The following is a 24,284-nucleotide window of genomic DNA, read 5'->3' as shown; positions in this document are numbered from 1 at the left end:
ACCAAAATGTTCTACTTCAGGAAAAATGAGTAAATACCATGCTTATGGAGAGAATTAGCCTGAGCCTTTCAAAATCCTCACGTAAAACTTGCAGCGCTTGTGGATTGAGAAGTATGGTGTTACTCAGTGCGAGTGTCAAACATTCCAGATGATTGTGTCCTTCAAAACCAGAAATTACTACCTTTTGCTGACCTCCAATTTCTTTTCCTACAGTCTGCTGTTATGTTTTATTTCTGTATTAGGCCTCCCCTACCTCAGTTCACCCAACTGATATCTGCAGGTAACATTCAGGAAACTGGGAAACAGTCTGAGGAGTGCCTGTAGACCTAAATATTCTAATAAACTGAGTATTCACAAATGATAATTTTGGCTGATTTATAAAACTGTAAATGATACATCATACCTTGAATCCATTATCTGTTGTCGACATAGTAAAATTCACCTTCCAATAGCACGAACAACGGAGAATCATTAACCTTAGAGGATGATGCTATAACAGCTAGAATACCCTTGAGTAACAGCAACAGTGTGGGGGCCTAGCACTGCCAAATTGCAAAAGTAGCTATTGCCGTGCAGAACTGATAAGCAGGGAGCCTTCACCATTACCATATGCCACTGGGGCCAAACAAAGCAATAACAAGGTAAACTACTTGCATCCACAGACTAGGAGGGAAGCTTCAGACTATGGTGGGTTAGGACCCACACAGAGCTGCTATCTGAGCATTCAACAGAAGGAACTCTATCTACTCATAGCTGTAAGAGTACATGCTTTCACACTGATCTAGCCATCTTGTACTACAGAAATAGGAAGGTTTTTGTTGACTAAGATTACGGTGAAACTTATCTGAGGGTCAAAGCCTTAAGCAAAATCATTTATATACCTGTAGAGGAAATGCTGCTGTTATGCTCTGCTTATGATAACACCAGGCAATGAAAGTCTTTGTTTTTTCATCATGTCATAATAATTCAAACTGGCAGAGGTGTATTTCTTAAAAACAAACAAATGCAGCATCATATTAGAAAGATTTGAATGTATTAGCAATGTAAGTCTTCTGGAAAATTGCCTTCACGCATAGGCAGTCTTGTAATTTCTATCTTCTTCATTCTTCTCCTATGTGCCTTTTAATAACTTGGCACATTTAAACTGTCATGGCACAAAAATATTTATTAGCAGAAATACTCAATAACAATAAAGCTAGGATAAATGTTATCTTCCTTCTTTTCCTATGTCATAGAGCAGCAGCTCCCCTCTCTCTCCTCTACCCAAACTCTCTGTAGAATGTCTGCCAAATCTGGGTAGCAGAAGACCTACCGGTTTTCCTATCTTCTCTTGCTCATTTTGACCTCCAGATCAAATCCTGCTCTATGGGATTGAACAGACACATCTGAAGAGTTGGTCTGTTCCTTTCAAGGATGCTCAGCATAAGTTTCCCCAAACCCTTTCATCCTTCTATGCATAACATTGATTTTATCATGTCAGTGAGGGTCTAAAAGTATGGAAGAAAAAAAAATTGCTCAATCTGCAGCAAAGCTTTACCCCCTCCAGACTCTGTCTGTTCTCAACATTTCTTTCCAAAGTTGTTTAGCTTGTCCTTCTGAGCAGAGATATTCTCCACTTGTTTATAACCATCAGTCTGACATTTAAGAACACTTACAGAGGCAAAAAATTCAACCCAGTTTGGAGCAACTGATAACTAATAAAAGTAAAGATAATTTATGAGTTTTGAATCAAATAACGGCAAATTGCCAAGGTGACTGACAAACTAGGACATAGCTTACTTGGCTTTTTATTTTTTATTTTTTTCTACTCCATTTACAGCAAACAGCAGAAATGTCTTTAGCATTTAAAAAATGCTAAGGTTGTCTGGGAAAGTGTTCTCAATTTAAATTCTATTGCTATTTAAAAAAGTAGAGGTGGAGATGGAAGATGAATTCTCTGTATCAGAAGAATTACATCCAAAAAAAGGCAAAAGAAATTGTGACGTAGCACACACTGCCCAACTGCTTTTCAGTCACAGCTTGAGGCCAAGCACCACTTGTCTATTTGTTTCATACTAACAGCTGGACATACTTATCCATAGTAAGCTGCCTTCCTAATTACGCTTAACACCATAATTATAAATCTTCTCTAAAACAAAAATGGAGACACGGGAAACAAAATATATACATTGGGACACAGTATCTGAGTGTAGAAGACTATGGCAACTATTCACCTTTTCCAAATAAATTTTGTACATTTCAGAATTTGGTCTCATTTATATACTGGGACCTGGTGTGTAGGTTTTAGTCTTTTGCAAGAAAGAAGCTTTATAAGTTTGCAACAGTAAAATTATTAATTAAAAAGTATAAATCAAGGATATCATAAAAAGATAGTATACAAATTGAGATCATTATTGTCTAAAGAATCTGAAGTTGTCAAAGAATCTTTATCAATTAGTTGCTGCTGAGTGCAGAACTCAGAGTCCTTTAACATATTCAACACAGTTCACAGAATCACAGAATCATCTAGGTTGGAACAGACCTCCCAGATCACCTAGTCCAACCTCAAGTTCATCAGTCATCTACTAAACAGCAATGTTGGAAAGTTCTTATAGCTGAAAATCTCCAAAGAGGACTTTTTCCCCCTCAAATTACTGTGCACAGTGATACTAGAGTCTGTGTGTGTGCTCTGAAAGACAGTAACGCTCCACGAGGAGGTCCCATGTCTGCTGTCAAGCAATATTCTCTAAAAATACCTCAAAGAGTAGAGAGTCAGCCATAGCCTGGAAGAAGACATAAGAAGCACTCTTTAGTTTACTATACTAGTAAATGTTACCATGTCAAGAAATGTTCCTGGGTACCAAAACTCAACTGTCTGTACTTTTAAAGTACTGTAACATGCTTTTGGGCTGTGATGACCAGTATGCCGTAACAACTACCTGCCATGGTCCATGAGTTAGGACACATGGGAGACTGCTCCTACTAGGCAGTCCACCTATAGCTGTGCTGTCTGTGCTTTGGAGGGTATGAAGAGTGTGAAAATGTATTATGAGTGTACAGATATGCCATAACAGTTCTTGGCATGTTTAATTTACTAATGACTGTGTGTCAGTTACAGTACAGATAGCAGAGGATGATTCAAGTATGCTCTGAGCAAGCTATTAATAGATACTATGTTCAGCAAAAGATAAATGTTTTAATTTTTTTAAGTACATGTTTACCTTTACACAGATGGTGTGCCTAAATGGCTGCCATGGAAGAGAAATTAAGACACAAACCATTACTACAGAAATAAAAATTTCCAAAGAATTTGCATAAAATTCAAAGCAGCAGTAAGTGCACTAAACCATATTTGTGGCTTCAGCTAGTTAAGTTTTATTTGCAAGTGCAGTTAAGTTACTACAGTGGAAAAACATTACTTCAGGGTAGAGATCTTTCATAATAGAAAGGAGGTTCCTATAGTAGTAGTCTCTGTATTGCAGATAAACAGACTCAGAAAACAGTGCGTTGAAATTGTTTGGAATAAACCAGCTAGAGTAATAATGTAATTGCCATTAACTTTAAAAGGTCACTACTTTCCGAGCACTGAGTAAAAATTACCAGTGTGAAGACATGGATTCAAGTAGAGTGCAATTCACTGCTGCTACCAGATGTATGCTGGCTGTGTTATTTGTTTTTATTTGTTTAGGAGATGAAGGAAGTTTTGTTCCTCAGAAGAAAAGAGGACTGGCAACATTCCACCAAGCTCTTCTATGCGCTGCACCTCAGGGGTCCAGCCAGCAACTTTATTTTGCTTTTGTTTTGTCTTTACATAAGGGTCTCCATATGCTTTACCAGCATATCCATATGCTGTTTCTTTGGGTCTCTGAATAAAGAATTTGGGATTATTTATTTATTTGTTTAAACTAACAAAGACTTCGTTAACATTCATCTCATATGAAGTGAAACCATGAAGTAGAAAACAAGAAAATAATCTTATCAGCTTTCTTTTCACCTCCTGAAACCTACAAATGGCTAATCTTTTGCTACCTTTCTCAACACTCAGCACTCAGTTATAATACTTGGAGTGGAGCACATGATCATATATCTTAGGGAATTTGGGACAGAGCCTTCTAAGCACTATTGCCTCAAAACATATGGCAAAATTTTTCTCCCAAGAACATATACAAATTTGAAAAAAGAAAATGTCAGAAGAAGCACGGTACATAGTTTTTCTTGAATGTCTCTCTTTATAAATACTGTTTGTGCTAAAATTCTGAAAGCCGTAGCCTTTAAAAGTTACCAATAACTACCATATTGCAGTTTATTTCACACAAATACAGTGCAGCCTAATTTCTTCCACGTTGTGCATGTTATTCTTTTTTTTTTTTTTTTTTTTTTTTTTTTTTGGTAGCACGGTAGCATTTAGCACTACTAAATAAAGAGATGGAGCAGAATAATGGTAACTAAAATTATTTTATCTTTCAAGGTCACTATTTAGTACAGCCTCTTATTTAAGTCCATCCAAAGATTACTTATTTGTTTGGACAGAGAGGAGGAATTGTCAAGTGCTTACCAAAATATACAAATAATCACAGATCTTAGATTTGATCTGCAGAAGCAGGTTGGCAGAGACAGATAATCTTCTTGTACGGAATAACTTCTCATTGCATAATTCGATTTTCTGTTCTTCACATCTCTACAGCCTTTTCTAGTGTAGCACCTCCAGTTCTCTATTCTTCATATCTCTTTTTTATGATTCCTATAAATAAAGCATTTAGTCAGCTTATCATCTAGTGACATTCTATATATTTATATATACACATGTGTATAGCTGCTGAAAGGTATTATGGGGAAAAAAAAGATTGCCTTACTCATACACAGTGAACATGTGCGGCTGGTCATCCACATACCCACACGGCAGTAGCTCTTGTAGGCTGAGAAGTTAATACCAAGCGCTTCTCTCGAGTCATAATAATATCTCATCTTTCCTATTGTAGAAGAGCCTTTACGTTACACATTGCTGTTTCCATCTGTCTGCATTTCAAACATTTTCTTTTCAAATATGAAAAAGCCTGCATATTAATTTTGTTTTTCAGATTATGCAAATAATATGTAAGTATACAAAATATGACTTAGTATGACAAACAGATACCTATTTTATTATGAGCATATGACCATATCCCTGTGAATTTTCCCTTCCCATGTTGTCCTCTCCAGGATACTTCCATAGAAGGTCACTCTAAAACCCACAGAGACATGATTACTGAGTGTCATGACTTTGTAAACTGAGAGCTTCATTATGTAATCAGGTAGATGCAATGAGATGAGGAAAAAAATAAGAGTTATTAATACCTAGAAATCTTAACTGCACCAGGTTGAAAGCAAAGATATCACTATCACAAGGAAGAACCTGCAAAACTACATAGTTCTTGCAGTGAAAACACAGTCTCTGCAACCTTATCAAAATAAAAAGGCAACCAAACATGTTCATGTTTGGACCAGCCATATGTCAACATAGCTCCTGCCCACTGATATCATTTGCAGTAACTGCCAATGACTCCAAAGAAACCTGTGTTTTCTGTCATGGCAATGACACTACGTTATCCTTCTTTCTTCCCTCTGCCTTTATGCATCAGACTCCTCCTGCATTAGATGCTCTGTTCTAAAAGGAAATTTTTGGTTACTCCTGTCCCTCTAATCTTTGTAAAAACCAAGCAAACAAACACCCCACCAAACCTAGCACCTTCTGATCACCACAGCAATGTAATGCTGCTTGTGCCATTACAGTAGCAAAGGGGCTTTCTTGCTTCTTCCAACACCCTACCTTAAGGGTTATGTTTGTAAAGTAACGCAAACTTTTCTACTTCTTAAAGCAGCAATCCATAAACACCCAAGACAGCCAAAGAGAATTACAGCAGATTTCACTATGGGAACTCAGACAAGAGTTCTTCTGCAGTAACAGGGAGAATAAAAACCCTGTGTGAAAGCCAACAGTAGAGGAGAGCATATTTCAATCTAGTCTGACATTCAGCCACCATGTTATTTTGATGGTGATATAAAATAAAATAGGTGTATTTCATAAAGCTTAAGGCTAAAAAAAGAAACACACAAAATACAGGCTGGTGGATCATAATTTTTTGTTTTGCAGTAAGACTGCTTAAAATGATCTGTGCCTGACTTTCTATATATTCTTATGTTGGCAAGTATTTTACAGCATCTTTAAGTGCTATCTGACAGTTAATTTGAATTTTCTAGAGGTCTCCTCCCCCCCTCCTTTTTCTAAATAACATGTAAAATTATAACCTGCAACAGAATTATTTCTGTCACAGACTTCATATCCTGTAAATTAAGTAATCAGGACAAAATTTTATGAGAAATTTATAGCGAAAAACACTTCAGTATTTTCGGCTGTTCCTCTGACATCAGCCAAAGAAATATTCCATCAAGCTTCATAGAAGCTAAGGGATGAGATACAAACCGATGGAATGTGCATCTTCTCCATAGATACTACCTTAAAATTAGACTTTCACCAAGAAAAACAACACAAACAGCCAAAGACAAAAGTAGAAGGTCACTGTACCAGTCAGGAAGGAAAGTCAAGCTGGATTCACACTCTTTTTAAAATAGGGTAGCTGGGAAGAAGGGAGAGGAAATTACAACGGCAGCTATTATGTCTAAAAGCCCAGTGGTTGGACTACTTCAGAGGCAAGAGACCCAAGGTTCAACTTCTATGTCACTGTACACAATGAATTTTACTCCATAGTTCCAATGGCAAAAACCCAACCCAAACCAACATCAACCAAATAAAAAAACCTATACAGAAAAAAAAAATCACAATAACCTGAGGCATGAGCCTTAGAGTTAGAGAAGCTGACAGATTTAAACTCCAGTCGATGAGGGTACTTTCAAGCAGCAACAAAGTTCCTTTGCTTGCTCCTTTCTTGTCCTGTAACTCCTGCGTGCCTGGCTGCACAGCCGTCTACCTTCAAGAAGAGATTGAGGTGGGAGGGTCACTGTCCTAATAGCCTCTTCTGAAAGCATCTGGTTAGAAAACTCACCTGGTAAGAGAGATCTGTAGCTCAGAATCCCCTCAAACTGAAGACAGCTCTGACTTCCAGGAAAACCATTAGGATGCTTCCAAAACAGTCCCCTTAAACCTTGCCCCTCCATGACCAGTCAAAAAGACAGTCAAAAAATTCCCCTAAAAAAAGAAAATCACTTGCTCACAGTGGAAAACATGCTTTGTGTATCTGTTCTATATTCTGGAAAGCTGAAATGAAAGATGTCACACCGTGTAATTTCATTTTGCAATGTTCAGTAACAAAGTACATGGTTATTATGTAACACTGCCACAACAGTAAGCACATCTTTTCTTATAACCTTTGTTTCTGCTTTTCCACTTTATCAAAGATGACAACTCAAAGGATTTCACTATCATTTATACTTACAATCTCAGAGTTAATTTTCACTTCTCTCTTTCCTCTTTTTCGTGTCTAGGAGTCACGCTCAAATTCTGTGCTGCTTCATTCTTAACATCTCCAAGATCCTGCTGATGTTTTCTATAGTCAAGTCTCCTCAGACCCACATTATACCCCACTTTGATCACTGGTAAACCCTGCTCCTTGAGTTGTCAAAAAAACTCTCCTCATTCCCTGCATAATGCAGCTGCAAGAGCCATCTTCTTCACCTGTCCGCTCGATCATGTTAAGTCACTCCTTCTTTGAAGCCTTCCACTTCTATCACATCAAATTTAAGCTTCTTGTCATCACCTTCAAAGCTCAAATTGCCTGTCACTGTCCCTCCATTCCCCTGACCTTATGCTGTGAGTTCCCTACAGCAAAAAATGTTCTCCTTGAACACTTGTAAAGTGATTAGTTGTACAACAGAGGCTATTATCACAAATAAACCATAAACAATAAAGATTGCGCCAAAGCTCATTGTTTATTTCCATCCTAACCCTGCAAACTAATTTCTACAGCTCAGACAATAGTGAGATAAATTTCACTTCCTGGATGACACCAACAAAATTTCTAAATTATTGACCTCAACACCTTGCTTCTCCAGAGTAACAGAGAAAATTACAGTGCAGAGATAGAAACAGAAATGTGCAGTAACAAAATACAGAATGCACACAAAGTTTCCACAGACAGAATTGAGGGCAAAAGAGCCAATATAAATTCTCCTCAAAGGAGGCTTACACAACAACAAATAAATGCTCTTTTACGTCTAAGTGAAACCCCTAGAGCAGGGCTGTATGCCTCTGTATGCACATAACCTCCCACCAAGAACCAACTGCTTTCCTACATGCCATTCTGCAGAGAAGCCCTCTGTTTCTCAGGTGTGCCAAACATGGAAGAAAGTTTCACACTGCTGCTTTAAAAGATTATCTTGCACAGTAATATATCTGCTTTATGTGCTCTCTCATTTTCTCTGATACAAAATTCATACCTGAGGAATCCAAACAGGGTAATACTACACTGCCGTGGTGCTAGGCTGACTGGAAGGAAAGACTTTTCAAAACTGGAAGAGCTGTGAATCTCCTTGCTGTTTCCTTCACCAATTTAATTATAACAGTTTCCCATTTTGCTACAGATATTCAGCAAGAAAACTTATTTACAAATAAGCTTTTAGCAGATTCCTTAACCTTTAATGCTGCAATAATGAGAGGCAATTGCGTTTCACCATCCAACTCTTCTGTCCAAAGTTATGCCATTCTGTGTTGGAAAGGACAGCAAGCTGACTAACTAGTGGAAAGGGTCTGTATAACCCCTGAAGAGCTTTTCTCTTTATATATATTCTGGCTTTGTGTGTTAATTTAGATGAGCTAAATCTCCACTGGTGTCATAAGCCTGCAAGATGTCAACATCTGTAACAGATTTAATTTCTTTTTCTGTAGCAAGCATTACGTCAAATGCATGCTATATTTTGATCATTTCCCTGCTTGCTCATGGCAGATTGAAACACCCATGACAGCTCAGCACAAAGGGCCCATTCAAGCTTTTGCAGATTCCAGCAAGTGTCACCAGGAAATCTCTTTAGGCCACCACACTGTCCTGCAGCCTACACATTTTCACCCTGCCAGTGAAGGTACCTGTTCTTACTATTCTCCTCTCCTTTTATTACTTAACTATTTCATCCACACGGTGAAATTAGCCTATAATGTTTCTAGTGCATTAAAAAAAAAAATCAGCATCTGTTATGTTCACGCAAATCTTTCAGGAAACATAGAGGAATTCAAAAGGCAAAATATCCCACAAAATCTGTTGCCCTTTCTTCTGTAGCAGCTGTAATTTTCAAAACCCTGCCACAAGTTCACAAAGATCATAAAAATGAGTGATGACAGCACAGTCTGTTGGGTGCAGGCTTCCTGAGTTAATTGCTGGCTCTCTGCACCTCTGTTTCCTGGCCTATGCTGTATTTGCTCCTCTGGCGAGGCTGCTGAGGTGAAGAGAGACCTTACGACCTGAGCTGACCCGAAGCATGCTGCTACTGAAGAAGGTGCTCCAGGTGGGCCAACTCTTCTGCCATTCCCCTCTTGATCCAGCCGCTTCATCTGATGCACAGCCTCCTTTGTGCCACAGCAAGTGCTCGCCCCATTCTGCACTACATACAGAAGAGGTGCCCAAGAAAAGCAACTGAAGAACTTTCTGCTGAATTAGCAAGGTGAAGGGACTAAATGAAAAGTCATGCGAGAGCCAGAGCTGCAGCAAAGGAGATTGGCAAATGGTGTGGTTGGTAGCAAGAGGCAGGAGGATTACGGGAAGAGAGGGGAGGACTCCTCTCTACAGTGCTCAATGACCTCAATGAGCTCAGCTGTACCACGTAACTGCACCTCCAGGCTGAGGCTCTACAGCAGGCTGGACCAGACCAGCCTTGGCCCAGTGATTTACTGGCTCGGTGTGGCGAAATGCAGGTTTGATGAATACCAGAGCTGGCAAAAGCGAGTGGGACGGGGCTGTGCAGCAGAGGAAGGAGGAGAGTGGAACTGTGCAGCCAGCTGTTAGATCAGCTTAATTTCCTCTTAGGTGCTAACAGGAACTTGAGCTGGCGTTCTGAGACAGGAGCGTCTCTCATCTGCATTCATACAGCAGCCCGTATAGCACAACTTCAAACTCAATGAGGCCATTAAGTGCAACCACACTGGAAAAATACTATAACAGATAACATAAGACACCAAAGTGAACATGCTTCTTGTAACATTTGCTGAACAGTTATACTTCTTCACTGGCCACATTCGTAGCAAGTGATAGCATCAGATGCATCACAGATTTTGCATGGAAAATGCCTCAATGTATTTGACAGACCCCTCACAGTCATTCACAATGACAAAGTCCAACAAGAAGTGCTTTCATTTTGGAAGACCTATGGGCATCAGGAAGAGAACCATAAATCCTTTATTTTTTTGTCTCCAGATTATTCTTTGTAAGACCAATAGGAAAGATACATCAACCTGATGCTCTTTCTGTGACAATTTCTAACTCTTTTTATAGACTCCTCAAAGCTTAAATAAAATCTGACAGTTTTCCTCCTGCCATATGTAGAGGTAATGAATCTATCAAGTCTCTTGAGGCAGCCAGCAATTATCTCTGACATTAGATACAACACACTTGCATTTACCCACACAAGCATAATTTTAACTATGGGCAAGAATAATTAAAACTTTGGAAGCTGCAATGAAGAACGGACAGAACAGCTGGTGAAATGAAAGTGCACTGCAAATAGATTTTAAAACTGCAATGTGCTGATTTTCTCCTGGCCATATTTGTAGCAGTTAAGGATGTTCATAGAGAGATGTTCAATGCAACAGTTTGGCCCAATCCACCTCCGAACAGCCCAAATGTCTGCAGATCTACTTCTCTGTCTAGGTCCCATCCATATCCCTTCTCTGAATCCTTCAGTGGCACTTTGAACTCACTCTTCCTCAGTCCTTCCCCTGACTTCAGGCTCCTCTTGTTCCTAGTTTTAACCTCCTCCTTCTGCTAGAATGGGTATTTAATTATAGTCACCATACTCCAAAGAGTTTGGAAATTTTAATTCAAACTATAATAATAAAGGTGCTGGGATTGCCCATGAGTTAATAAATTTGTAATGTCATGGGGCAGGCAGAGTGCCTCCTGTTTTCCTATTCACCAGTCGTCTTTGCACAGGGATGATCAACCATCGCAGCAGACTCTGCTTCTCTGCTATGTAATAAGGCTGAGAAATGTCAGAATGTCACTAGTTATCCAGTGATGTTTCCATGGAAAATTTACTGTCCCAGCTAGCTGGGCCAACTTTTGAAAGACAAGGCAAACTGATGTCCAGGATCACCTTGCGATGGCTCTCAGGGAAAGGCTGTCAATAATTCCTCTCAGCAGGTGAACTGCAGTACACTGTCTTGAGCACGGGTAGACGTGTTCTTGCTGTAATACAAGTTGGGTATCCTAATGCAAGATGGAGTGACAGTTTGACACATGCATCGTGCTGTCATTCTTGGAAATTGGTAGTTTCAGGTCTACATGACTTACAGCTAAGCAGTGATTTCTGTTACGCAACTCAGAGAGGAGCTTCCCAGCTCTTCCTTTTCATCTTTATCTGGGCTATCAAGTCCCCAAGCCTACATCACAAGAGGAGCTTGAACTGCTTTCTCCTCTTTCCTCTCAGAGTAGATGGTTACCGCAGATAGGCAGAACTTTGTTTCCAGAGTGCTGTATGTGCTAGCCAGGCTTGCTTAGTCAGCAACACACACAGAGTTTGTACAGGTCAGCAATTACCTGGGAGCAAGCAGAAAGCAAAGAATATGACACAGCTTACTGATGTGCCTGTTCCTGCTCACGTCTCCTCTGGCACTCTTGGGCAGTGGTGCAAGGTGGCTGCCAGACCTCTCCTGCAGCAGTGTGCAGCCCTGCAGTGAAGTGCTGTGTGTGCATAGAGGACAGTCATGTCTGTTCTCACCGTGGTGCTATCACCTCTGTACCACACACATTATGCCTCGGGACATGCAGGGTCTGTACAGGACCTGTATCTGTCAGTACAGATCAGGAACCCAGCACCGCAACCAAGAAGAGTTACAAAGCAACTGTTTTTGTGAGGCAGCATGCCTACGCTACAGTGGAGAAGCACGGCTCTATTTTGGAATTACGTATAATTCCTTTCACCCGCTCCCTGGAACTCATGAGTGCTGGAGACCCCTGAAGTCAGAGTTTCCTGGCACCAAGCATCAGGCCTGCCTGGGTTATGCTCACTTTGGAAAATCCCTGTTGTCAGCACCATGGGAGTTTTTCAGACCTCCTTGAAAATGTTACTTTTAGTCTCAGCTCAACTAGTCAAACTCCCCCCAAACAATTTCACAGTTATAATTATAAACCCACCATATGTTGGAAATAGACGTGTAAACTAACATTTGCTTCACAAGCTTACTAAGTCTCGAGAAAGGCAATTGTTAACATTTATTTTAATCACCCTTACAGCTTCCCATTGTTAGAACATGATGAAAATGAGCAGATCTGATGCATACTACAGAGATGCATGTTAACTTTGTGCTTACCTGACACAGCAACTGGAGGGAGGAGCAGAACAGTAATTAACAAACTATCTGAATGTTGTGGCAGTGCTAATTAGACACTGCTAAAGCTTATTTAGCTCCACAACAATTTCCACTTAGGTAGTCACTTCAAGCATTTCTTAAGGGGTCTTTCTGTCAATCATATAGAAAGATTCCTGGTTTGCCTTTTTTTCTTTTTTTTAAACCTGTCATAATATAACTAAAAACTTGCCAGACAAAAGAATAAAGATCAAACTGTGCCTCGTCTCGTTTTCTCTGAAATCAAAACAAACTCAATACTTGACAAGTCAGGCCTATTTAACTTGCGCAGAATATGTCCCAGTGTAGCCATATTTAATTGAGGAGTGATTTAATATACTTGGCCACAGGGCAAAACAAGAGTTCAGTCACTGCTTCCACTCTATTCTCAGAGGTGAGCAATGCAAAAACCAAAAGTTTAAGAAATCTACATATTTCTCATTGAACGAGAGAAGAAGGCAACTCCAAGAAAGCAAGACAGATTTCTGTGGAAGAATAAAATTGTCAGGCTTGTAGTCCTAATGTACCAAGCACGCAAGATATGTCATGTCCACAAATTGTTGCACTTGTAGCTGGCATTTTGGAATGAATTAGGTGGGTGGACGGTTAAATGACAACAAGTACTGTATATCTTTAGCCCTCAAGGAAGACAGTACTTCAGAACCTCTTACATGTCTTTTTTTTTTTTTCTTCTTCTTTTAGGCAATAATTTTTTTCCAGGAAAAGGTCAGGCCAGTGTGACAGAAAATCATTCTGATTTGAAGGCTGTTAGGAGTCATGAAAGTAACACATCCTGCTATATTCAGCCTGGCTGGATGTGTGCAGAAACCCGCACAGCACAGACACAAAGAGGGCAAGGGGTGTGTGGGGGGCAATAGAAACGAAAAGAGAAACAAAATCCCTGCAAAGAAAGTTTTATCAAAAATACATCCAATCACGTGGGGAAAGAGAGAGAACAGCTCTTGCTATTGACTACAAAGCTTCTTATATCTCTGATAGCACCATTGCCTACCATTTTTTCCCCCACATGAAAATAGCTATTTCCGTAGAGTATTTTGGAACAAGCTGGCTAAATACATTTCTGAGCTTTCACAAAGCATGGAGGATCCAACTGTGAGGTGCCTTGAATCTCATCCCTTGAAACGCGTTGACCAGAAGAGGTGAGCTAAGGCAGAGGGGAGATAAGCAGTGGCAGGTTTAAAGCATGTGATAACGCCCTGATCTAGCTCCAGGACACGCACAACAAAGCTTCTTCAAAGACTTATTTCACCACATTCTTTACCAAACAAGGAAATCTCCTCTAATCTGCAAGTAAAGGAAATGACAAAAAGCGGGCCGGTTGCAGACTATTCAACTTTAGATTATATTACTCTGAACTGTTAATTAAACTCTTTTTATAACTCTCTCCTGAGTCTGCCTGGGGCTATACCTTTAAATTACCTTTTAATGGGAAATTGATGTGAACAGCATGCAGCCACAAGTCTGGGGAAACGTGTCCCCATTCTTAGGACATCGGCTGCATACATCAATGGACAAGCGGTGTTTGCGTCCGGCCGTTACCTCTATTCGGGCTGCGGGAAGAGCCAGCCAATTAACCGGCTGTCAGGAAGCACACACGGCAGTGTAACACTTGGAGAGAAAATGAAAAAGCATACAAATCAGAGAAAAGAATACAAGATAAGCAGGTCACCTATCACAAAAGTGTGAAAAAAAATAGCTACTGGAAATACATGAACAGGGTGGCTCATGCTTCCAATTCACTAGAGTTACACTGAGGTGAGCTTGGCCAATATGTTTACAGAACGATATCTATCACACTACGATGCCTTTTGGAAATAACTGCAAAAGCCTGATTTATACTTAAAAGGTAACTACTGGTAGCACATGTCAGATGAATGGTGTAAATGAGATTATTGAGATGACAAACTGTTACAAAAGAAAACTGAGAGAAATATCAATGACTTTATTTTATAGCCTTAAGTTAGGAATGTGGAGTAATGCTGAAGGTTTGAAGAGGTTTTGTTTCATTACCACAGCTCATTCATTTTGCAGAAAATACAGGTCTAATACAGCTTCAGCATCTCAAAGCTCTGCTGTCAAAGACAGCATTTTCCACTAGGTCTATCTTCTTCTGAGAAAATCCAGATAAAATAAAAAGTTTTAAGAAGTGAGGTAAGAATTTATATCTATAAAAAGAAGAACTACAAGCTGTCTCAAATAGGACACTATTAGAATGAAACAAAGTTGAGCCCTTAGGTAATAGCACAGGAAAATCAGCTTTCACACGGTACTCAAATGCATTCAGAAGACTAACTCAAAAGAAGAGGACTGGCAGGAAACACTAAGAATTCTACAAAGTAAAGAAAGGCAACAGTCACCTTTTTTGAACTAAAGAAACACTACATGAAAAGAATCACCACATGACATAACTAGTTGAGGTCTTGGTTGAACTTCAGCAGCAATGTAAATCAGAATAGCTATGATGTGAACTGAATTCATGACCGAATTACAGATCAGGTCAGTGCTCCACTGCTTAGACATTCCCAGTACTAGGGAAGCAAAAATAAAATAGCTCCGAGCAACAATTTCCGAAACATTATTTTAAAATACATATTCTGCTACATGAAATTCTCCTATCCTTACCTGAAAAACTACTAAGTAGTGTAAAAAAGAAAGAAAAAAAAGTCAATGCATTTGTTCATGGCTGCAGGGCAGATTTTACTCTTTACTAATAAAACCAAAATTATAAAACTAAAAATCCTGTTCAAGTTTGAAGCCCATAGCAGTTGATGTTTAGACAGAAATTGCAACAACTCCATCAGTGCAGCGTCATGCTGTGCACTTCTGTTCTTAGTTATTTCAAAATAATCACCACAATTTTAACTAAGAAGCACAAAGCTAATGACACACAGTACAGCTGAAGCAGGCCTAAGATCACAAACCTAAACACCTTCGTTCTGCAACAGCAGTTATGACAGTGGTAAGGATGGATCACAATAAGAAGTCTACTTCGTTAAACATTTCTGATATGGCACCTGTATCTTCGGTTTGAACACACAAGTGTTGATCATCACACAAAAACTAGATTATTCAGCATTTCATATCCAAAACCTTTTACTCCTCTTTAAGCAGAGCCAGCAGGAGGGGGAGTAATGATTTGTTATTCTAACAGGTTATCAGCTAATTGCTACAGTCTTAGAGGAAAGAAGCGGCAAGGAGGGAACAGTAGGGTTGGGCTACATCCTGCTGATTCAATGCAGCTTGTAGAAAAAAATCCTTTATTTTGAAGTAGGAATGCAAATGATCTTGATGGATGAATTCCTTTCTATTTCCTCAAAGAAAAGAAATGCGATATTTGCATGCAAATGGCATCCTCAGGAATCATCACTTCCATACTGCATATCAGGATGCTGACACCTTACCTGATCTTTAACATTCCTGAATATGACTTGGCTGAACCATATTTGTCTCTGCTGGTCTTATACTGTAATTGCCAAGAAACAGCGTTTCACTGGAAGGAACCTCAGCAAGCGTAATCGTGTAACACCCAATAAAAAGATAGGGACCAAGCTCCCCTCCTAGGAGTGATGAGCCCTTCTAGAGAAGGTCACTGACCACCCCCTAAACAACAAGAAAAAGTAGTCTCAGTTGGTAAGGGTTTAGCCTACCCAGTGATTTTGAAGCAGACAAGAAGAACATTTTACTGCACAAAATCTACAATGCACAGCTGGAAACAAAAGAGTAAGCGCATAGCATTTAAACTTCCAAATGGCTAAAGGCATATGGAGACATCAACAAGGACATAAACAAACCCTGTCAGAATTTAAGAGACGTAATCTAAGAGGCATCCTTTCATGGAGGGGTTATCTGTATTGGAGTCTAGCTCTTAAACTACACGATTTTGCTGCTCACTATCATGCCCACTAATGCTGATAAAATGCCACAACAAGAAGAAAAGGAATCTTTACAGCAGGCAAATAGTTTTGCCAATGGCAATGCTGAGAAAGTAACTTTTAAGAGACAATCAGTTATAATTGTAACAAGTTACCGGATTTATTTTTTTTATTTTATTTTTGGACTTGGCTCCAGTTTCAGATTACTTTAAAATGCAATCAAGCAGAGTTAATTACTTTTAGTTACTTTTTCTTATGCTGTGTATTGGTACACGTTCAAAAGAAAGATTGCTGAAACACACAGACGTTTCCTCGCTCCCTTCCCCTGGGAAAGAGGAAACTTCAGGGATGCACAGGGACAGAGCAGAGGCTGCTGCTGGCTGCTCTTTTAAATTGCACTGCATCACTGCACTATTCAGCTGTGCAAATGCAAGCTACAGAATGAAAAATATCACTGATATTCCCAGTGCACCTAAGTGGAATGCACATTTTACTTATATACGTTTTTCTTGGTTTTGAATATTGATGTTCCCAGACCCTTTACAATAGGTTTTCAATTTGTTTCCCTTGTGGGCAGAAAGACTGGGTGAAGGAAAAAGATGGAGAAGGGAAATACCGACTATGAAACTAGAAGCTCACTATGTCATGCAGCTTTTAGTCAGGATAAATACAAAGCACAAGAATGCATGATATTTGGGAGAAATTTCTTCACACTCCTCCCTCCCCTCCCTTACCCATTCTTTTCTCTCAAATCCCCTTAAAACCCTCTGCTATCATAACTACCAGAGCTTGACAATGGTGTAGGCAATGCATTACTGCAGTACTGTTCATCGCCCTGGAATTCACAATTCATTGCAGAATGTTGATAGGAATATACACTGATTTGTATATATATATATATATATATCCCTATACATGTTATTTCTAATAAAAATTATTTTTGAGCATGATTTACAGATATATGTAAAACTGTAGAATATTCATTTTAAAAACAATATTCAAAAATTTGAGGACACAAACAGCATCCAAAAGCTGCCTTCACAAAGGGCAGTGTGCAGGGATGAACGCAGCCACAGCCTAACAAGGAAGGAGGATATGCATTGCCAAGCATCTTGCACAGCGTACAAGTATACTCTGCTCTCTCCTCTCCTCCTCCCTGGTGATGGCTTGGGTGCTCAGAGCTTACGTCCTCTTAGTAAATAGCATATATGGTTGACCTGACAGTTCACGGATTTTTCATTTCTACAGTGATGTTACAAAGCATTTTAGAATGTCATAAAGCTTCAGTCTGTTATCTTCAATAACTAGATTAAAAACATCAGCTAACAAAAATATGAAAAAGGGGATGATGACCTGAATTTGAGATAGAGTGTCCAGGTACCTTTTTGAATCCTGGCTGTTCCACACATACAATGAATTTTCTGAACCTCTCCAGGTTCAGAAATGTCCACAAGTACTACAGTTTTCCATACGAGATTTAATTTGAAGTAAATGATTTTCTGACCTGATAGGCTATAAAAACCTTGACATTAATGAAAATAATATATTTAGATTAAGTTACCTAATGCATTATTGTAGGCACATAAGGGGAAAGATGAGGGAGACATGCAATACTACAGGTTTTATCCCTGATTCATATTACTCATTTTAAGATTGAGATCTGAGGAACTGGATAGCAAACCATGGCAGAAATCCCAACGAAGCTATTATTACAAGAAAATAATCTTAGGCACTAGAGGGAGCATCTGCCTTTACAGTCCACCAAACAAAAGTTTCTATGTGCCTACAATATATACATAAAGTAAATTTCACTATTAAGTGGAATAAGCTGTAAGTCATACTTTTCTCACTTTTTGAGCAGCTATCGAATAGCCTAATAGTTTAACACCATAGCTTGACTTGTTCAGGAAATGACGGCAATAACATTTTATTTTAAGGACACAGCTTCAGACTTCTACAATGCAGACACTTCCAGAGCTTGGCTATCTGCCTGGACTCGCCTCGAGAGAAGGGCGATGCTGGGCTGTGATTCACCTGACCAACTCTACACAGCTGTCAGAGGATGAACGTGTGAATCATTTTCTAGAAGTGCCACATCTATGAACTGCAAAGGCAGCTGAATGCAAACACCAAATGTGTACACCACAGATGATTAGACCACAAGATCCCCACCCCAAAACATAAACAGAACTTACTTAGCAAAAAATTGTGTGACAACATTAGTGAATACAAACTGTGGGGGTAGGGAGTGTGAGACAGCATATAAATTAGGGCCATTAAGGTGAACTAAGCTTGCTGAATTATGAATACTAAAATAAGTTGTTTAAAATGGAAATTACTTCCCCATGGGACAGCAACTATGACAGTGATAGAGCCTTAAGAAAAAACTGTGGCAATTCAAGATTATCATTCTCAGCAGAGGACTATATCAGTTGGTCACCCACAGTGTACTGACATCACAAACTTATGGTAAGTTTTCTAGTACCATAAAGCTCTTCGTTATTACTACATGTAATAGATTCAGTTAAGAAAGTGAAAGCAAGAGACAAACCAGAAATCCTGTATTAAAGAGTGTAAGAAGCAACAGAACCTAAACACCTAAGTTTGCCTCCAGAAACATTAGCAGTATTTTTTTCCTGAAAGCAACATGAAACAAAAAGTATCTGTTGCCTATATTTCTCTTTAATGTCTCAGCTGTGCTATGAACTCCCTTGCTGACTGGCAGGCATACATGCTCATCTCAAAGTAGCCCTCCCCTCTCTCTCTGGATGCTGATACCTGAAGCAATGCTGAGAATCATGGCTTAGTTACCCTATACCTTTTAGTAGCCATGTTATTAACATCAGACATTGTGATATTAGACCTCATGCCAAGCCCTGAGATGGGAAATTTTATTTTCACGTCCATCAAATCGGTACTGCTGCAATCAAGGATATTAAATTATGTCGGTTTTGTTGTGCCTTTTTTTTTCTTTTGTCTACAATCAGCCGTGACATAAGAGAGACTAAGTTTGCGAAATAAATGTTATTTCCACTTATGTCTTTAAAGCAAAGTACATTGACTGAGGTTCTTCAGAATTTTTACTAGGATGCTCCTTTCTTTCTCCCCTCAATATAATATTTCCTCATTTTTAGGCAACAACTACACAGTGCAAAGGTGGAACTACAGTAGTATCTACAGTTATCCTCCCAAATGAGGAACATTGCCTGGCCTACCCCGTGTTGAGGGGAGGGTAGATCAGCTGGACTTGCTCTCACCGTAGCAAAGGTGCCTTCATGTCAATGTTGCCCTGTTTTAGCATCCAGAGAGGGAAACAAACAAAACAAAACAAACAAACAAAAAAGACAAAACAACAACAACAACAATAAAAAAAAACACAGAAAAGCATGAAACCAGTTCAACCTGATGCAAGAATACAGTGCACAAATTCTTAAATATTCTTTTGACTGACAAATATTAGCAAAGGGATTTCAATACATGACTTACTGAACCAGAGTAAGATAACAGGAGCCTCTGAAACTCCAACTTCCTAATAGGAATGCTAGCAATGGTCAAAGTTGGAAGATCTTGCAAATCCACTACTTTGGGCCCTAACAAAGCTGAACAGAATTTGATTTACCAAAAGAAGACCACACAATAACGTTTAAAAATGTCAAATTTTCAAGATGTAGCAGACACAGAGGTGTCTAGGGTTTATGTGGCAAGGCTTTGGTAGCAGGGGGGCTGCAGGAGTGGCCTCCGTGAAAAGAGTCCAGAAGCTGCCGCATGTCAGATAAGGGCCAGCTCCAGCCGGCTCCAGAAGGGACCCACTGCTACCCAGAGCCGAGTACTTCAGCAACAGTGGTTGGGCCTCTGTGAGAGCAGATTTAAGAGAAGGAAAAAAACCTGCTGCTCAACAGCATTTGGGAGAATGAGGAGTCAGAGCCTGCAGCCCCCAAAGCCAGGGCAGCAGGAGGGCAGGAGGTGCTCCAGGCACACAGCAGCAGTTCCCCTGCGGCCTGTGGAGAGGCCCCCACGTGGAGCAGGGGCAGAGAGTGATCGTGAAGGAGCAGCGGAGATGAAGCATTAGCAACTGACTACAGCCCCCATTCGCCGTTCCCATGCACAGCTCTGGGAGAGCAGTGAATAGGGGGAAGGTGGTTTTAGTTTGCTTTTAGTTTGTCACTGTCCACTAGTGATAGGCAATAAATCATATTAATCTTCCTATGCTGAGTCTGCTTTGCCTGTGACAATAATCATAGAGTGATGTCCCTGTCCTTATCTCAACCCCTGAGCCCTTTCTATCGTATTTTCCCTTTCCCTTTGAGAGAGTGGTTGTGGTAGAGCTCAGCTGCCCAGCTGGGTAAAACCACCACAAGAGTGTTTCATAATATAAAAATACTTCTAACTGCAACTAAATTTGCCTTATAGTCCTATGGTTAGTCCCTTTGGTGCTACTGTAACAAGGCAGATGGAGATTCCCTTCAGCAGTGGAGCTTGTTAGTCATATAGAATGTCTGAACTGCGGGGCACCTGACCATGGTGCATGTGGTTGCAGGGAGAAGATGAAAAAAGGGCAAGAAGAGCAGGAGGAATGAGTGTGGTTTAGGCTTGTCCCAACATGACGGTGGAACATTACGAGACTCATAATTTAGAGATGAGCAGAGGTGAAGAAAGTCTTTCATCTTTTGCACTTTCTCCATTTATTCAGTGTGAGCTTCAGCAAAGACAGAAGTGCCCAGGTCTCTCAAGTTACGTATGCGATATATTTCATTTTCCCGCAAGATGAAAATCTCTTTTTAAAGTGCTGTGTGAACTTTAATAAAGTCCTATAGCTAATAATGATCCAAAACACTATCAACCACAGGGGTGATCATTAAAGCTCTTCTTTTTTACTGTGGCTTGTACAGAGATTAGTTTCATGTACTGGAAAATAATAGGTTACCTATGTGTATGATCAATGTCAATCCATTCGGAGACTACCCCTTCATATTTTATTTCAAACAAGCCATCTCCAGCCATCTAAAAACATCTTTTAAAGAGTTTCACAATCTGAGATAAGTTATGTTGCTACCTAGATTCACCAGAGAGAACGTGTAATTTGAGCAATTGACACCCATAGCAGCCCAAATCTTTAACTCCTGTTTATGTGGGATCCATGAAGTTGGTCACGGTACCAAGGTCCAAAGTTGAGACAATGGTGCTACAACCATGAAATGCTAAAGAATCAGAAAGCCCCCTTTTTCTTTCCCTTTATGGAAGAGGGACATTAAAAATTGCAGCAATCTATAATGTTGTACTATGAAGACAGAACACTAAGTCTAGAAAATGTTTGCTCTCCATTTCTAGCTGCTTTTAAAAAGCAAAGCAGGCACAACTTCTCCATGTAACAACTCTACAGGGACTTGCTTATTTTGTTCTGGTCATATTTTTAGGAAAAATTGGACAAAAAAAAATGCTAATTTTAAGAGAACAGAGAAGGATGTATGAAGAGTGATTGGTTCTGATTAACAAGCTGAGTTTTGTTTAACTGAGACTGCAGAGAATGAACAGCTAGATCCATGAGCTGTGCTGAATGAGTTACAAACTACACCAGAGCAGACTCAGTCCAGGAGAACAAAGGTGCTAAGGCCAATCTTTTGTCTCCTACATGTCTTAAACTGCTTAGAAGCTGCTCTGTAACTCTCACCAGCTCCATCCCCCAGCTACTTGAGGACAGCTTCACACACCAAAACAACCAGAGCAATGCTTATACTTCTTTTTGGTTCACAGGCTTCCTCCCAAACACAACAGATTGTACTACATGCTGTGAGTGGGAAGGCTACAGATTACCCCCATTGTTTCAGTCCTCTATTCCTTGTGCATGGTGGAGAGAAAAAGAAAAAACAATTTTATATATACATATATATATTTCAGTGCAATTGAATTCCTACCACTTAGATAGCTACTAATGTTTTGTTCTATAATGGTGTGCTTTTTTATTATTATTATGTATATATACATATATTTAATTTAATGGTGAAATCTGGTAAGGCTGTCTGTATTCAAAAGAAGGTTACAGATAGTTACTTTTCTCCAAGCTCTGAAAATGACAGACCAGAGCCCTGTGAACCATTTTCTATACAAACTGTGGAACACTGGCTGTCTTAGAAGCAACACATAAATATGTATTACCAGTTTATAAATATGTATTGTATTACAAATGAAGAAAACAACTGAATAGAAGATCTCATAATTGGTAGGATCATTTATTTAAAAATAATAAAAAACGAATTACATAACTCCACAGGGAATTACTTTATATCTAATCATTAGAAGATTGCAGAATAGTTTCTACTTCTTCATACTTGAATGTAGCATTTGTGTTTGAACTTTCTCTAAATTCTGTGATTTTTCAAGCTGACACACTAGTGTAAGTAAAGGAAGGAGGCAGAGTGAGCTGTCTGGATTCTTGGGAGAAGGAAAATATGGCTGTTCTGTACCCATTCACATGCCAATAATGTTTGCGCAAGCCCACAGCATCTCTCACACTGATTCTATCTTTCTGTCTAAGGCTGGGAAATACAACAGTGTCCAGCTGAGACCTGTCCCTTAAACTATTGCTTTGAGTATACACCCAGTTCTCGCATTTCTCTTTTTCAACTGCATCAAAATAGGCAAGGGTAGAAATATGAATATATAATTTTATGCAAGTTCTTCCTATCAAGAAAGTTGATCAGATATTTGAAGCCTTGTCTTATACTTCGAAAATCATAAATATAAGAGGAAAAAAATGAGCTGGTTGAACTTCCCTTTGAAAAGTATGGATTTTGTCAAATCTATTCTGTCCATCTAAAATGTTCCCAATTTAAAATGACATCCACAGATCACCCAGGTACTGCATACCCCTCAAAAAGCACTGGACATCATCATTGGCAAAAGAAACAACAGCAGCTCAGCATCACAGCTGACTGTGTACTGATGTGTAGCTGTAGGAAAAGACACACACACACACACATCCAGTAGTTTAGGCAGCCGAATCCTGGATGCCTAGTGAAGACACCAGGAACCTGAATCAACTAGAGAGGCAGAAAAAGTCTGAAGCCAAAGGCTAGCCCTCTAGAAACTTAAGTATAAGCAAAAACCACTGAGCAAGTGAAGTTATGTTTCAAAATGTGTCTTAGGCCTCCCATTCTCTAGTTCGGGTGTCTGGCAGCAGCACCCAAGACATCTGAGTTGGTTGACAAGAACCCACTGAAGAAAACACCACTTCACCTTTGGACCCCTGGCATGAACTTAACAATGGAAAACCAAAACAACTTACAAGCTTCAGTGCAGAATTTGGTGGATAAGTCATAAGAATCAACAATGTACAAGTTAAAAAAAAGTGATAATATCAGTAAGTATACTATTTCCTTTTAAAAATAAAAACAAAGATTGTAATGTACAAATGAGATACAGCTATATTATTCACTATGAATATCACATATACTTCAGTTTATCTATCAGATTTTTATTTTATTATTATTTTTTTTTAATCTTCAACAACTGTAGGGAGCTATACCAAACACATATTCTATGGATACTGAAAATCTCTAACCTATTGTTACCAGACATGTTCCAGGCAAGTTTTCCAAAGGTCAGAATGCAAGACTACGCTCCATAAGATGAGCATGGTACATAAATGGTCATTTAATAAGAATCACCTCCAAGGACATGATCTCCAGATTTTTTGTCTTTGATGCTATTTGTAAAGGTAATTCTACCTCCATCCCCAGGGTTAAACCTGAAGAAGGTCAAACCCACAAGGCAAGTTTTGAGTTGCAACCTGATGATCCAGCCCAAAGTGAGCTATTCTACTGCAGAAAGAGAAATGGAAAAAGCTAGTCACTTGAACCACAGGAGAAACT

At 39.4% G+C, this 24,284-nt stretch overlaps 2 protein-coding genes across 5 annotated transcripts in view; both read right to left on the bottom strand.

Annotated features, from left to right (window-relative positions):
• SAMD5 (sterile alpha motif domain containing 5) overlaps positions 1-24,284 on the bottom strand; it is a 201,442-nt gene that overhangs the window by 87,825 nt on the left and 89,333 nt on the right. The window contains exon 4 of one of the 2 annotated variants that reach the window (XR_013948106.1): positions 1-24,284. This exon is cut by the window's left edge and continues 52,983 nt beyond it; it is cut by the window's right edge and continues 42,962 nt beyond it. The exons of the other annotated variant lie outside the window; for it this stretch is intronic. The gene's annotated coding sequence lies outside the window, so the exon portion shown is untranslated. 2 annotated transcript variants of the gene reach the window in all.
• The window catches only part of SASH1 (SAM and SH3 domain containing 1), a gene marked incomplete at its 5' end in the record, with an annotated part of 518,822 nt that overhangs the window by 449,147 nt on the left and 45,391 nt on the right, over positions 1-24,284 (bottom strand). The gene's annotated exons all lie outside the window — the stretch shown is intronic.

Source organism: Anser brachyrhynchus, assembly GCF_964034855.1.
Source record: "Anser brachyrhynchus genome assembly, chromosome: 3".
Lineage (NCBI taxonomy): Eukaryota > Metazoa > Chordata > Aves > Anseriformes > Anatidae > Anser > Anser brachyrhynchus.
Note: the sequence above shows the minus strand (reverse complement) of the source record. Positions and strands in the feature narration are given on the sequence as shown.